Genomic DNA, 16,606 nt, shown 5'->3' with positions numbered 1-16,606 from the left:
GGAAAAGCTGCGGTGTCTCGGAGAGGCGACACTAAGAGGAGGGCACTAGCTTTGTAGGTAGAAAAACCTAGATTTGAGTTCAATCTCATCTACTTTTTTCCACCTCTGATTTGTACCTACAAATGGAGTTTATAAACTCTCTTGAGGCTGTTGTGAGAATTCAAATTATATATAATATATATATATATTATATACACACACACATATATACACACATATATAATATATATATATATTATATACACACACACATATGTATACACACACCTGTTTATATATTTTTGGTATATAGTAAATTGCTATGTATTTTCCCTCTACATATGGAGACTTCAACTTTTTCTTTTCTTTTTTAGAAACAGTCCCCCTATGTTACCCAGCCTGAGTGATCCTCCTGCCTCAGCCTCCCATGTAGCTGAGGCTACAGGCCTGTACCACTGTGCCCTGCTTGAGACTTAATTTTTAAATCCTAAAAAACGATTTTAAAAAAAAGTTTAAAAAGGGTTTTCACTGGACTTCCTGCTCGTGTTTGTGGAGAGAAAGCTTCCATTTGGCAAAGAGTATCAAAGTGGCAGAGCCCATTTCAGAATCCTGACCAAGAGCTGCTGGGAGCTCAGCAATGTGAATCCAGGTCCCCACAGCGCTACCAGAGTGCCACAAAGCACTTGTCTCATTTTCTTCCCAAAGTATCCCCATCTTTGTGACCGGTGAGGTTGCTTTAGCTGGCTCTAGGCCTATCTGAACCAGTCTGGATATCCACAAGGCACCCTCTAATCCCCGGGACCTAATTATTACATGATCCAGGGGATTTCCAGCAGACAGTGTCCCAAAGAGAAGCAATGTTTAAGCAGCATCTGACTTATTTAACCACAACAGGTAAGGGCAGAAGGAGGGCAGTGTGTTTCTGAGAACCCCTCTGGGCCTCCCTGGAGTCAGAGAGCAAAAGAGCTACAGTCGGAGAGAATGAAAATGGGACCTAAGAGTTTGCACTGAAATTTTGGGGAACAGCAGCACACAAGGTTCTGGGGCCAGCTGCTGGGCAGCGGGAAAACGATGATGACAGTGGCGGCTTCAGAAGATGGTGCCCTAAGAGCCAGTTTCGGTTTCCTTGGCGGCTGCACCCGATTTTGAGGCTGCTCAGTGATTCACGTATTCATTCATCTATCTGCCACATGCACTGAGTGCCTATGATGTGGGGGGCTGGGGGTCAGTTTGAGTAGAAATCAGTATCGATATGTGAGTCTGTAAGAAACAGTCACTGGGATTTGCTCCCCAAACCCCGAGGGGTGGGAGAGGATGTGATATGGGGTGTGGGATCCAGGGGAACCAATCGGGTGCTGCCTGCGTTCACCTGCTGGCTTGTGCGGTTTGGGATTTACCCATGATGCTTATCTATAAAATGAACTGGCTCAACTGCACTGGCTCCTAAGATCTAGACTCTATCTAAATGTCTACAGATTGGGACTTCTGCTCCTTATCCAGAGCAATAATGAGTCACAAACCAGATTTTTTTTTTTTGAGGCAGGGTCTCACTATGTAGTTGAGACTGATCTAGAACTCACTATGCAGCCCAGGCTGGTCTCAAACTCACAGCGATCCTCCTGCCTCAACCTCCTGAGTGCTGGGATTACAGGCATGCGCCACCACGCCGGGCTCTACAAACCAGACTTTTTAAAAACATCTTCTAATGCCTTAGGATCCCGCTTTGGATCATCAGCTTCTGAGAGGGACGACACCCCCATTCCTTGGTTTTACCCCTCTTTGTGGTAGGCTCAGGTGCTACCTTGCTTTGCCTTCTTGTTGCTGTGTGGATTCATGGGCCCAGAAATAATAGTAATCTGGATTTCAAAGTGAATTCTTCTGGTTTTAAGTACAATATTGGCAAATAACTTTAGAGTTGTTTTAAGCTTTGCTTTGGCCAACACGGTGGACGTGCAAAAAGTATATCAGCCTGCTGACTTTAACCAGAGGCCACTAGTTCACAACCTTTGGCCTGCAATGGGTCAAGAGAACTTGGATCCTTTCCTATCTGCCTCCTGTGTGGCCTGAGTAGGTCGTTAAATTCTCAAGGGGGCAAGTTTCCCCATCTCATGTTGAGATTTTTTTTTTTCCTCCAATCCTGGGGATTGAAGCCAGAGCCTTTCACACTGAGCTACGTCCCACTCACCCTCTTTTGAGGGAGAGTCGAAGTCCCTATCCCGTCCAGGCTGGGCTCAAAATGGCAATCCTCTTGCCTCAACTTCCCAGGGTTCTGGAATCATAGATGTGCACCGCCATGCCCAGTTTACACGGAGATTTCACAATTCAGTTGTTCTTCCGACTCTGAGTCTGTGCCTACATTTTAGAGCAATGTGTCACTAACAGTGTACCGGCTCATGAATCTACCACTGGTTTTGTGTTCAAGACTGAAAAATGTGGCTGTGTCCTCTTGGTGGAGGGCAGGCAGGTCATGAAGGAGCACTGTGGAATTGCTTACCTGTGGTCCCTTTGTCTTCGAACAACTGAGAAAGAGGCAAGGCCACTGAGTCAGTATTAAACTGTGACATAAGCGGGGGGGCGGTGCTTACTGGATGATTCGTGAGCATTACTTCGATTGGGTGCTTGATTTCTGCCACTGTGCACTTTATTATGATTACATTAGCTGCTTACAAGGAGCACACAATCTGGAGCTCTCGCAGGCACGGTTCACCGCAGAGTTTGAGCTCCTATGAGACTCTAACGCCACTGCTGATCAGACAGGAGGCGGAGCTCAGGCAGTGCAAGGCTGGTAGCAGCTGGACAGATGAAGTGTGGTCCTGGGATCCTTGCTTTGCAGGAGCACAGCTGCTGCCAGCCCTAAGTTGCCTTTGTAAGAATTAGAAACACTGCCCCTTCCTCCGGCCAGACACGGCAGCATCAGCGTGCAGAGCGTGACAAGCAGAGGACAAGTAGGACTTGACCCAGTCATCTGCTCTGCTGTTCAACCACAGCAGTGGCCTGGGCAGAAGCCCATTTTATGGGCCGAGGGTAGACCTGCAAGGAGAGGGCCTTGAGGGCGCCCCCTACAGCCTTAGATTCATCATCGTAAATTCTGTGTCTGTGGTATCCAATTTGGCACCGTTAGCCACAGTATGGTGAGTTAAATTTACATTTAAATTGATTAAAATTAAATCTGAGTAAAAACCGTATCCCAATTCCCTATCCACTTCATGTTAAGTGACCACCAGCCACCCCTGACCGGTGGCTACCACGTTGGAAAGTGCAGGTGAGGGGCATTTCCGTCCGCGCTGTGAGTCATCTCAGACTGCATCGTCCTACCGGATCACTTTCAGATGTGTTAGTCAGCTCTAAATCTCTACCGGCTGACTTTTCTCACTGCCTGTCCTCCATGGATTCACTCTTCAGCCTTTACAGACCCTTCACTTATGTGGCTGGTGTTCAGTCACCACTCTTTGGTTCATGTTGCTTCTTCTTGCTCAAATGTCCTTTCTCTGCCCCCAAAATACCCATCCAATCGATTCCTGATCACTCTCACAGGACTAGATCACATAGAAAACCCCTAGCTGGGCATGGTAACCCAGGCCCGTAATCCCAGCTTTCTGGGAGGCTGAGGCAGGAGGATCACAAGTTTGAGCCCAGCTTGGGCCACTCTAGAAAGGCCAGGTCTCAAAAAAAAAGGCACTACTTTCACCCACGAGCTCCCAAAGCTGCACAATCATCCTCACAGCACCTTTAGCGCTGGTTCGGGCTGGCCTGGCCTGTCTCCTGCTCAGTGTGCCCCGCGGGTAGGCACCCGCGTTGCTCATCTCTGCACCTCCAGAATCTGTAAGAAAGACCTTCAGAGCTGCAGGGCAAGGCTTCTTGAACACTCACTAAGGCGCCAGTGGGACAACCATGAGATACTTTAATACTTTATCTGTAATCATTCAATAATATTTTTCATTACAATGCCTTGGCCACTGTGTGCTCGGGGCTTGTCTGTGCTAGGGGAGGAACTGTTTTCCCCAATTCACTGCTGAAGGAGCAGAAGCTCAGGGATGGGCAGCTCCCAGGGGGCTCAGTGTCCTGGGGTGCCTTTCATCTGAGGAGTGGCCAGTGGTCCCAAGCCCCAGACCCATGGCTCTGCTTTTCTTAGGCAGGAAGTAGGACTTGGGGTTTGGTGGGCAGAGGTTCAGGTCAGCTGCTCCTGGAGCACTAGGACAGATGCTCTCCCACCTCCCAAGCCCAGGGTGGTGGGCAAGTTCAGAGGAGGCCTTGACTTTGAGGGGCCTGGAGGTGCCTTGGGCTTGGAAGGCCTGTGCAGCCTTGGCTTTTCTACACAGCCCTGAGCCTTGTCCAGTTAGTTCCTCTTTTTCTTTTCCAGTGTGTTGCAGCTTTTCCTGTTTCTTGTAAGTTGGGTACCAAAGAAAGGCGCTTTGGGCTCTGACTGGGAGAGGCCATGTCTCCCCAGCATTTGTCTCTCCTCTCTGTGCTCAGAGGCACCATTTCCATGGGACGGCTGGGTGAGCCGATGTATGATGAATCCACTATTTCTTTCTGTTTCTGCAAAGAAGCTTTGAGTTTGAGTGTCCTAGTAGCTTTGGATGTCTTGAAACAAAGCTCTTCCTGCCCTCAGACCTGAAACAGTAGGCAAACAGGGGGAAGGAAGCCCAGGTTATCAATCACAGCCTGTATCCCTCTGTCTCCCCACCTCAGAGCTCTAGGGGACAGCACTGAGGGACAACAGCAGTGACTGCCACAGGGCCGGTCCCTGACCTTCCACCACAGGTGCCTTGGTTTTATCTTTTCTGCCCTTGTGCTCTTTCCTCTTCTGGCCTTCTTGTTTTCCACTTTTGCTCACCTCTGCACATGCCTTAGATCCCTTCGTGGGTCCCCTGGGCGTTGAGTGGCCCACTGGGGGAGTTCAGCCCCCCATAATACTTTGATGTGGTTTCCAAGCTCCAGCTGACCACATCTGTGCCCCCTCTCAACCCACAGGAAACTTCTCTGTTGAATGCTTTGAGGTCCAGACTCTAGAGCAAGCATAGACTCCAGAGTGAGCACCAACTCTAGAGTAAGCACGGGAAGCTGAGACACGCATTCGAGAAGGGAGACAGTCCCACCCTTTAAGGACCAGGAGATCTCCTCTCTCTCCAGCCAGCCTTCCCTGCCCACCTTTAGGCCTCCTGCCCTTGTGCTGTGAACCTTGACAGCCTCACACTGAGCCCTTGCGTTCCTGGTCTGACTTCCTCTCCATGTGTGAAATTGGCTGAGTTTCATCTCTCATCTGACAACCTGCTGCCAAGCCCTGGCGATGGGGTGCTGGGGCTGCCCCCCACCCAGCTCTTTATCCTTTATAGGAGCTGAGCCTCTGCGGCTACGTGTAAGCATTGTATATAAGGTAGGGGTTCCAGTCACAGTACCTTGCATCAGGTTGCATGTGAACCCCATTGTGCTGCTTTCTAGTTCTGTACCCTGCTCTCTTCCCTTTCCTTGTCTCTTTCTGTTACCTGCAAAGGGTAGGGATGACAGTATTCAGCTCACAGCAAGGTCATGAGGATGCAGCACAGGGCTTTGAACGGTGCCCGGAACGTAGAAAGGGCTCTGTGAACATCAGATGTTATCATTATCTTTTTTGCAGGTGTTTGCATTACTTTCCAAATAAGAAACAGATTTCTTTCTCAACGTTGAGAGCTGAAAGTTTTTCCAAGAGCTTTAAATGGAAAACCAAGAACTGAAGGATTCTGCATTGCCCCAAGACTGATGACAGGGGACACCTGTGCCCACGAAGGTGTCATTAAAGTGGAACAGTCTGTGGCTCCTGCCAGGGGTCTCTGGGGAGCCCACAGTACTGCCACTTGCTTCTGGAGCTCAGGATATTTTTGTGCATAAGCCATCTCCAGGCCGTTACCCTATCTGCAGACACATTTGCATTTAAAAATTTTTTCATCTTAAAAACCATGAGCAGACGTTGTGAGCACCTTGTTGTTTCCCTATGCAGTACCTGTTTGCCACCCCAGCCTTGGAGTCAGCCACCTATGGACTGAAACTTCTACGAACTGGAATGTGAAGAGCTGATCACCAAGGATTTTCAAACATGTTCCACAAGGATGAAATTCTTTGGAGAAAAGGGGAATGAATAATGATTTGAGGAGAAAAAGAAATGACAACATTTCTAAGTAGACAATGTTTTTGTATGATATTATTGAGTATGAAATTGTTTTGTAGTTCACAGATATTCTTTCTGGGGGGTAGGGGGACGAGGTCTCGTTAGGTAGCTCAGGCTGGCCTCAAAATCATTATGGAGCCCAGGTTGGCCTTGAACTTGTGGCAATCCTCCTTCCTCAGCCTCCTGAGTGCTGCGGATACAGGTGTGATCCACCACACCTAGCTCATGAATGGCCATTCTTTAAAAAAGGAGTGAAAAAATGGAAACAAAGTCTTTGTAAATAGGGAAGGGTGGAGGGGTGAAGGGAGGGCAGGGGAATGGGAAAAAATGAGAACCAAGATACGCCATAAAAAGGTACACTATCCCAATGATGAATGTCACTGTGCTGTACACCTAAAATAAACTTAATGGGGAAAGGAAAGGATGCAGCAAAAATAAATCAGCAAAATCAATGAGCAGGATGAGTGTTTTGGTGAGTCACAAGTCCAGAGGACGGACTCACTGTCAAAGCTCAAGAGAGTCCAGGAGAACACTCAAGTGTTCCTGTCTGGATCACCCAAAGCTGCTAAAGCCAGGCTCTCACAGCCTACGAGCTTCCAGAACTAACCGATGGATGACCAGGGACGACTCAGTGCAGAGTGGGGCTGCAGGTGCAGCAAGAGGGAGGAGGAGAAGGCAGCAACCAGAAACACAAAACAGAGAGAAACTCCTTTCTTGAGAACATGACAGCTAAATCCAAAGACCTGTGAGCAAAACCCAAGCACAATGGAGGCCACTGATGATACTTAAGGAGCCCAGCTGGATAGAGCAGGCAGTGTAGGGAAAACATGGCAACAGAAAGCAGAAGCCTATTCGTGGAGAGAAGTCACAAGCAAGAGCCACAGGTGGAAATTCTACTAAAAAGCTCCAAAGCTGGGCATGGTTTCTACATCTATAATCCCAGCACTTGACAGGCTGAGGCAGGAGAATTGCCTCGACTATACTGCCTGGACTACACAGTCGGTTCAAGGCCAGCCTGAACTACATAGTGGAACCCAGTCTTTAAAATAATTATTATTATAATCAATAGATAAATAAAAATAAAGAGCTGAACATTGCTCCCTATCATCTCCTGTGGGCTATGGGACCAGTTTCAGGTTAGGAACATCTAGAAACTACCATGAGTGAAGGGATAAAGAGCCCTAGGAAAGTGGGACAGGATTTGCAGCCTCGTGCTGGGGGTGAGAAGGAGGGCTCTAGCTGCCCTTCCCACAATCAGAAGAGCCAAGGAGGTGGGTGTGCGCCATCAGAGCGAGGCAGTGTAAGGTACGGCACAAGGCTATGACCTGAACTTTGCGGTCTGTCTCCCTGATGTCCATCCTTCTGCTTTTTGGTGATGGCTCTTGATAGTGCTTGGAGAAGCTATTCTAAATCCCTGTACTCTGGGTGGCCTCCCTCTGTCCCCAGAGTCCATGCGACCACACCAGGCCAATCAGAGCATTGTGCTTCTCTGGCCACTGGGACCGGTTCGGAGAAGAACAGTGGCCTCCGACAGCTGATGTGGCTGTGGCCATTGTGCCACTGTGTGGAGTCAATACTGAAGGCTGAAAAGGAGCAGCAGAAGAAAACAGGTCACAGGGACATTGTTGGAGCCTATAAATCCACCCTGGTCCAGAGCCAACCCCAGCTCCTGGGTTTTGCAGTGAAATGTATCAGTAAATTCCTATTAGTTTAAATCAGTTTGCTGTGTTTTTCTATCACTTTTAGCCAAAAGCATCCTAACCAGAGGCCGAAACAGCTGAAGACAACTTCTCTCCAGACCCATTTGCTGATTAATATAGCGCAAGCTCTTGGGGTACCAACAGAGGACAAACCACTGACCCAGGGTAAGTCTCAGGCCACTAACTCCTGACGTTACTGTGGATACTCTGGCCCAGCTGGGTTGGCCGACCAAGGACCAGAGATACAGAAAACCAGGTTATCCCTGATGTCTTACATCTTTGTATTCTACTTCAATATTTCCCTTAGTCTTTGAGTCCATTGAGTACCACCATTTTGAAGGGCATGGTTACACTTCAAAATACTGTCTATCTATCTAGCCACAAAGAACTGAATGTAGAAACGACCCTACTAGGGAAAGGCAAATTCCAGTGGCAATCAAGATGAGAACCTCTAACCCTTGGAGTATGTTTCGTCTATGAAAAATAGCAAAAATGCTCATTACTATTAAATATTAGTTACCATTGCTCATCTCTTCCTTTGTACAGGCATAAAGTTTGAAGAATCAGTTGCTATGAGTGCTAGTTAAATTAGGGAAAGCACTGAAACAACAGATCCCCAAATGTGCAATGACTCAACATAATTGAAGTTGACTTCTTGTTCCCATGTGGTACTAAACTGGCAAGCAGTTGGCAGGCCAGGCTTCCTCTGCAGTCACTCAGAGATCCGGGCTGGTGGAGGCTCTGCCTCCTTCAGTATGGGAGGGACTCTCCATTCCAGCAAACCAGGTGAGGCCGGAGCAGAGAGGGGGCCTTGTCGGGAGGCTCTATGGGCCGGATTGAGAGCAATGCTTATGATTTCCCCTCTCCTTCCAGGGGCTGCATGAGTGGCCATGGCTACGTACAAGAGAACCTGGGAAATATAGTCTGTGTGTCCAGCAAGAAAAGGACAACGTGGATTTGGGAAGCAACTGTCTGTCCCTCCCACACCAGACAATTTGAATGTAATACTCAGCTTGCAATTTCTTTTCAGCTTCATCTCTTGAGGCCTTTGCAATGTCTGATAGGTTTGAGGCTGTAAGGCCCATCTCATCAATGCTACAGAAGCCAATTATTTCCTTTCTGTACGTTCAGGTGGATGTTTAATACATATTTGTTGAGTGGATACTTAAATTGAAAAAGCTGAAAATAAATAGAACTTGTTAAAAAGAAGTACCAAGTTATTGTTTTTCAGTTGTAAATAACTGGGGGAAAGCAGATGAAACTTAGCCTTAGAAGTCTACCTTTCTTAGAATTTTTGCATTACCAGTTGTCTACTTTTACCATCTTTTGGGAGGGGGGGTACCAGGGATCAAACTCGGGCCCTTGTGCTTGCAAGGCAGGCAGCAGAACCACTGAGCCAAATCCCCAGCCCATACTTTTACCATCTTTTGGGAGGGGGGGTACCAGGGATCAAACTCGGGCCCTTGTGCTTGCAAGGCAGGCAGCAGAACCACTGAGCCAAATCCCCAGCCCATACTTTTACCATCTTAGTTTGACAGATATGTAAATAGCACAGACAGGAAATTGAAAGCAGCAAAAACAGGTACAAGAGCTCTTTTCCACTAATCTCAATTATTACCAAGAGTGGAATTCAAAAGGTCAGAAGTGAAGCCCCCAAGAAAGTGACCATGATTTTAACAGGGATGTGCCTTGATATGCCTGGGAAAAGAGCACTCTGGGTGCCTCGGTGGGCTCTCTGCTTCTTGGAGCCTCCTTTCTGGCCAGGCAGGCCTGAGTGTTGAAAATCCTCATGAGGACTTTTCAATAACATGGCTTCTTCCTGCAGTACTGGCACCTCACTTCTAATTTTAAAACATTAGCTTATGTGCTTTTTGAAGTGCTTTTGCAGCCAGGATTTTACTCAATCCTCACGAGTCTGTGAAGGTTGTGTGAAGTCATCGTCTTTTACGGCACCTGCAGAGGTGCCGGATGCAGACACGAAGGTGGACAGAGCTAAAACCAACCCCAAGCCCCCTGCCTGCCAACTGACCCCTCACCCAGCGGGGGGCTGCTTTATTAATCTCAGATCACCCCCTCTCTCGTCCCTACTACTGTTTTCTTTTCCAGATCAAGAATAGAAAGAAACAAGGCAGACAACCAAGGCAAGGAGTCCCTCTTTCCCTCTAGTTATCACAGCACCTGCAGCCCATCCTGAAAGGAGCCCCTCAGTCGATGAGACATTTGTCCCCTCACCTTACTGCCTGCCTTACTTACCAGCAAGCAACTTGCATGACTTTTTCTTGTTGTCAGCTGAGGCTTTCTACTGCGATAGGCTTGCTATCATGGGGGGTAGATCCATCACGCTCTAAACATTTAGAAATGTACTTTGAATATAGCACAACAGGGTTTTGAGTTGATTTGTTTTTTAAATTATGCAGTAGCTTCCTCACTTCTGTAATCACAAGCCACTTGTTGGCACTGTCACTAAGAGCTTACAGATAGAAGCGGGGTGATTTCCACCTAATGATACAAATAAAAAAATGATGAGAAATGAACTCTGAGCCACTAAGCTCGCTGCTGTGTATATAACTGGTTTATGCTTAGCAGCGGCCACAGTGAGTTTCTCTGATTTGTAAGCATAAAAATAAAGCATTTTCCTGGAGATTATTCCTAACCTGCACATTTTTTCCATAGCCAGATTTGCCTTGACCCTGAGGGTAAATCTTTAGAGAGTGATGCTTTTTACTAGCAGTTTCCAGGATGCTATCAATCCCACTGTACAGCCAACAATTAATTACAGCAAAGAGAAGGACACTGCTCACCCAGACCTCCCTTCCTGCTCTAGTTTGTATAACTGCTTGACACGTGGGCATCTGTTGGTGTGTGTGTCTCTGCATGTGTGTGCATGGGTGTACGTGCATGTGTGCACATGAAATAATCCCATTAAAACTAGGTATACAACACCAGAGTGAAAACTCTAAAGGGAAAAGCATCAAAATACTTCAAGTAACTATATGAGTAGTGATATTAATGGAAGATGTACCTTTTACTTTATCCATTTTTTATAAAATAACTGTATTGTGTTATTATTACTTAAATAATTTTAGATTAAATCAACATAAAAATTTTAAGTACTTTATTCTTCCCTCCATATTTTACTAAGCATCTATTATGCACTGAGCTCTGGTCTATGTGCTAAGGATGCAGGGTAAATAAGAAGTAATTTCTTCTTTCATGAAAGTTCTACCCAAATAGGGAGATAGGTGGTAAGCAAATGGCCATATAGATTTGTTAATTACGTAGTCCACAAATGCTTCCTGAGTACCTACTGTACCAGAAATATCTTCAGGATCGTGGGTCGGTGATGAACAAAGAAGGTGAACATCTTTGCCTGTGTGGAGTTTGCGTTCCAATGGGTGTGGCTATTGCGTATTCCCTACTGTGATGAGTTACCATGGCAGAAAAGTACTGAGGACCTGACAGAGCCTGAAAGGCCCAAAATGAATCCCCACAAAAGTGACAATGATTCTAAGTGCCTCCAATAAGGCAAGGCTTGGTTGTGCTGCCCGGGACTGGAGAGCTTCCCTGGATGTGGCAGGAGTCCCCAGAGGGACCCGATTCTTGGGGACACTCCCTGCAGAGGTCTGTCTCTCCATCCCAGAATACAGTGTGGTGCAAAAGCAGCCCTGGGCGACATGTGGCCTCCAGGGGAATTTGGGAAGCAAGCTCCCATTAGTAGTCTTTGTGTATATTTGCAGCAGTACATTGTTTCTGGGAAGTCCTGATACAGAAACTAGCCAGGCCATCTTTCCCTGGCAGCGCAGACAGTAACTAATGGGCCTTCCTCCTGCAGATGGGAAACTGGCGCAGAGGAGACAAATCCAGCCTGAGCCAGAGGCCTCTGCATCGCTGCTCGAGAGAAACTCGATTTCTAGTTTGCCCCCTCAGACCTGGGAGCTGCGGGTCACTGGCCTGAACCGCTTAATGCACATCACGGCTGGGTCTACTTAGAAATGGCTGAAGGCACTCAAATAGAACTCCCAACCTTTGTCCTCAGCCCTGAAACCACAGGTAAGTATTTAGGTCCATGTTGTATCGATCATGCCTCCCACCGGCCCCAGGAAAAATGCTGTGAAGCAAGTCAACTTCCCAGTGACAAGGGAAGTCATTCTCCTAATCCGCTCTCACTGGACAATCAGGTTGACAAAAACCATTAAGTTTTCTGAGATTAGAAATTCACTGTCACAGGGAGCCGGGTAGAGAGTTTTCCACTCCATTACACCCAGGACAATAACCAGAGGCCAAGTGACAGGAAAAGACTGAGGCTTTTTCAAGTTTCCTGTGTCCTTGGGTAAAGGGAAATAAATTCACAAATGTCTCCTTTTTGTAGGACAGGGAATATATATTATCTCATTAATCAACGCAACCACCAATGAGGTGGGGTCCATTCATTGCATTTGACAGCAGAACAAGAAGCTAGGACTCAGCAAGATCAGGTCTCTGAGATCCCCCAGCAAGCTCCTGGGAAATGGGGCTGACCATCAGAGTCTCTGAGCTGCAGGGCCCAGAAGCTAATGGCCTACTTTCTTCTGGTCAGACCCACCCTGTAACCATCCTTGAACTTGCTTCCTTGAGAGAGATGCTACAGTTCGGTAGCAGCTAGGAGCTGACTAGTGCCATGGTCAAAACCACAGACTGAGTCAGGTTGAGTGACACATGCTTGTCATCCTGGGAAGACTGAGGCAGGAAGATTGCAAGTTAAAGGCCAGCGAGACCCTGTCTCAAAATAAAATATAACAAAAGCTGGGGATAGGAGCTCAGGAGTAGAGCACCCTTGGGTGCGATCACTAGTTGGAGGGGCGTGAGGGACACCACAGGCTAATGTCTGTCAGAGTCTCTGCTTCTTGCTGTGTGACTTCAGGCAGATTTTCACCTCTCTAAACTTCCTCCTCCTGCTCTTATTCATGAGGAGATAATAAACCAAAACACCTACCCATAAGGGCTCTGAGGATTAAATGAGATCACATGATAAAAGAATTTCACATATTGAGTGGCACGGAGTAGGGACTTTGGGGAAAAAAAGTAGCTGGTAATAGGAAGTGACTTTACTTACATTTTTATTGTAAGTTTCTATAACCATATAACTGAAAGTTTGAGAAAGGCAAAAAGAAATACACCCACCTATTCTCCTAATAACTGTTACCATTGTAGTACAGTCCTTCTAGTATTTTTCTGATAAATCTATTTTTCCCAAGAGATACAGTTTTTTTCAGTAGCATTGCACTCTGCTTTTTTTTTTTTTTTTTTTGTACCAGGATTGGACTTGGATCCTTGTGCTTGTGAGGCAGGAGGAGGAACCACTGAGCTAAATCCCTGGCCCCTAACCCTGCTATTTTTAACTTAGCATTACATTAAAATTATTCATGTTATGAGAGTTTTTTTTTTTTGTTTTTTTTTGTTTTTTTTTTGGTACCAGGGATCAATCTCCAGACCTTGAGCTTGCAAGGCAGGCTGTGGCACCACTGAGCTAAATCCTCAGCCCCTCCAGAGTCTTTATGTTAATCCCTATACAGTCAATATTCCATTGTGCTGATATTCCCCCATACTTTACTTATCCAAACCCCACCACACCTCCTTTTTAAGTTGTTTTCAAGTCCCCCTCTTATAAGTAATGTTTGGATGGACATCCCTGTGCACGTAGTATTTGTGTTTAGAGCTCCATCTGAGCACACAGCACCCTGGATTAAAATCATGTATTTGTATGGCTGTCTCCCTACAGAGATCGGGAGCTTCTGGGAGTTAGGAATGGGGTTTCCTATTGCTGCACCTCCAGCATTCAGTACAGACCTGACACTGAGTCTGAGTGGTTGTGTCCAAGGCTTTTCCCTGCTTTGAATCGTGACTTTGCACATTTCATTCAAATGGATTCCCAGAAACAGTACCACTGGGTTAAAGCACATGTTCTTGGATGAGGCTCAATAATTAGAGTATTGCCAAATTGCTTCCCAAGGAGGCTGCACTAATTGGCCCTAGCTGGCCAATCAGGAGTGACTCATCAGTGTCCAACTCTATGTTCTTTGTTTAAAAAATAATAATAATAACTAAGGGGGGAACTCCCAATACTACAATACTGTTGAAGAAGAGGAGAACAAATTTCATCATACATACAGTAAATAAGTGTAGGCCATGTTAGCACAAACATACGCAGAGAGGCCAATGAAATAGAACAGCAAGCTCCAGAATGGACCTATACAAAAACTGTTATTTCCTTTCTGACAAAAGTTCCCTTGCAGAGCAGTGGAGAGTGGGTGGTCTTTTTTAAATAAATGGAGTTGGAAAAATTAAATATACAAAAAAGAGATTGAGCCAGGTGTAGTGGCTCATGCCTATAACCCCAGGACATAGGAGGCTGAGACAGGAGGATTGCTGCAAGTTCAAGGCCGGGGCCTCAAGTGAGACCTGGGAAGGTGGGGGAAGCTAGTGCCTACTGCATACCATGCACAAAATGCTAACTCTAGATGGTCTGAGACCTAAATATAAAAGGTAAAATAAGAGCACTTTTGAAAGATCATACAGGACAATATTTTCATGATCTTAAGGTGGGTAAAGAGTTCTTAAACAATGCATTTAAAAGCTTGATGTTTGACTACATAAAAAAATTAAAGTTTCTGTTCATCAAAAGACATGATGGAAGAAAGCAAACTCCAGAGTGAGAAAAGACAGGTGTGATAAAAACAAATTGAAGATAAAAGAATTGTAGCCAGCGTAGGTAGAGCAAATGGCAGAGAATCCAATAAATAAGGGGTGAAAGATCTGAGCAGGCCTTTGCTAAAGTGGAAATCCAAACAGCCTACAGACACTGGAAAATATGCTTAGCATCCGCTAGTAGTCAGGAAAATGCTAACTAAAACCACCATCGGATGCCACTGCATGACTTTTAGCTGGCTAAGTTTAAAATCTGACAAAACAAAGTGTTGCTAAGAATCTGGAGCAATAGAACCTTCATCCACTGCTGATGGGAAGGTACAGTGGTAGAGTCACCTTGAAAAACTGACACTATTTATGAAAAGTATTATAAGTACACATTCTGTGGCAAGGTGATCCCACTTCTAACCATATATTCTAAAGTATTAGAAAGCATTTTCCATAAAAGATCAAAAGTTGGGCCGGGGATTTAGCTCAATGTCCCCCTGTCTGCCTTGAAAGCACAAGGTCCTGAGTTCGATCCACAGTACCGGAAAAAAAAAAAAATCAAAAAGTGAATACTTCGGGTTTTGCAAGCATTGTGGGCTGTGTTTCAAACGAACATTAAGGCGGCCATGGATAAAATCTAGAGGAAGTGGTACGGCTAGGTGCCACAAAAACCTTATTTATGGACACTGAAATTGGAATTTCATCTAAAATGTCCATGTGTCATGAAATATTCTTCTGTGGATTTTTTTCTCAAATCATCCAAAACCACTCTTAGCTCACAGACCATCCAAAGGCAATGTGGCCAGGCTCGACCAAGGGGGTGCAGTTTGCAGAGCCCTGCTCTGTCCTGCAGCCCAAGGGATCACTAAATCATTATCACTGAATGGTTTGTTAGAAATGAAAACCTCTGGGCTCCACCCTAGATTCACTGAATCAGAATCTCTGAGAAGAAGACCAGAACTCTGGGTTTTTGCAGGCTTGAGGGCTGTTTTCACGCACATTGAAGTCTGGAGGATCATCACTGCAGAGAAACTCACACACACGTGCACAAGGACATATGCACAAGACTGTTGGTAACAATATTATTTGTAATAAGGCAAAACAGAAAGCACGTTGAATATCCAGGAAGAGTAAAATGCCCAAATGCAGTAAAATAGATAATAGAATCACAGTCAGTATAAGAATGAACAGACTAGAGCTTTATTCAATATGTGCACATATTTTAAAAATAATATTGAGCACAAAAAATAAACCCAAGCCCAAAGGTATGTGAACTCTATGATTCTGTATAGCATGAAGTTCAAAAATAGAAAAAATGAAATTACCATTTGGGGTGAATATTTAAAGTGAAAAAAACAGCAAAGCGAGGGAAGGAAGTTACCCTCGTTAAAGTCAGGACCATCTTCTTTGGGGCAAAACAGGGTTGTGCTTGGGGAGGGGTCCACAGAGACTTCTGGAGGGGTGGCCATATCCTATCTCTTGACCTGATTGGCACATACGTATTCACCTATGATCATTTGTCAAAGTATACATTTATGTTTGATGCACTTTTTCATGTGTGATAGACTCCACAATAAAAAATTAAAAAGAAAAAGCACTGCCAGGAACGGCCCCTTTTTGAGCTAGCCCGGTGTATGGAACCTGCCAGACCCACTTCACACCTTGACTTCCTGCTTGGCTGATTCCCTGTAGCCCACCCAAACGCAAGTTGCAAATTTATAGGCCAACTGAGCCCAGATGGTTTCCTGCGATAGCTGCTAGGGGCATAATAATGAATACGCGTCTCCCCGCATAGTCCTGAATGCGTTTTGGCAGGATTTTTACTGCAGGCAGTAAAACCTTGTTACAAAGTCCCTGGCCGTCTCCCGAGCTTGGCCACAATGCAGTTGTGCCACACTGCCTCTTGTTACAGGCAGCCTGTCATCCTTGTCCCACACAGCATCCTTGAGAACTGGCTTTTTCTCCATTGTCCTAGCAGGCTGTTTGATTGATTGTTACTAATAATCATTGTGTTTCAGAAACTCCAATTCCTGTCCTCACAGCTGGAACTTCCTCTTTGTACTAATTGGAAAAACATCCTCAGGGAAATGGGGCATCTTTTTTGAGTCCA

Source organism: Fukomys damarensis, unplaced genomic scaffold (genome assembly GCF_012274545.1).
Source record: "Fukomys damarensis isolate Sample0158 unplaced genomic scaffold, DMR_v1.0_HiC HiC_scaffold_27, whole genome shotgun sequence".
NCBI lineage: Eukaryota > Metazoa > Chordata > Mammalia > Rodentia > Bathyergidae > Fukomys > Fukomys damarensis.
Note: the sequence above shows the minus strand (reverse complement) of the source record.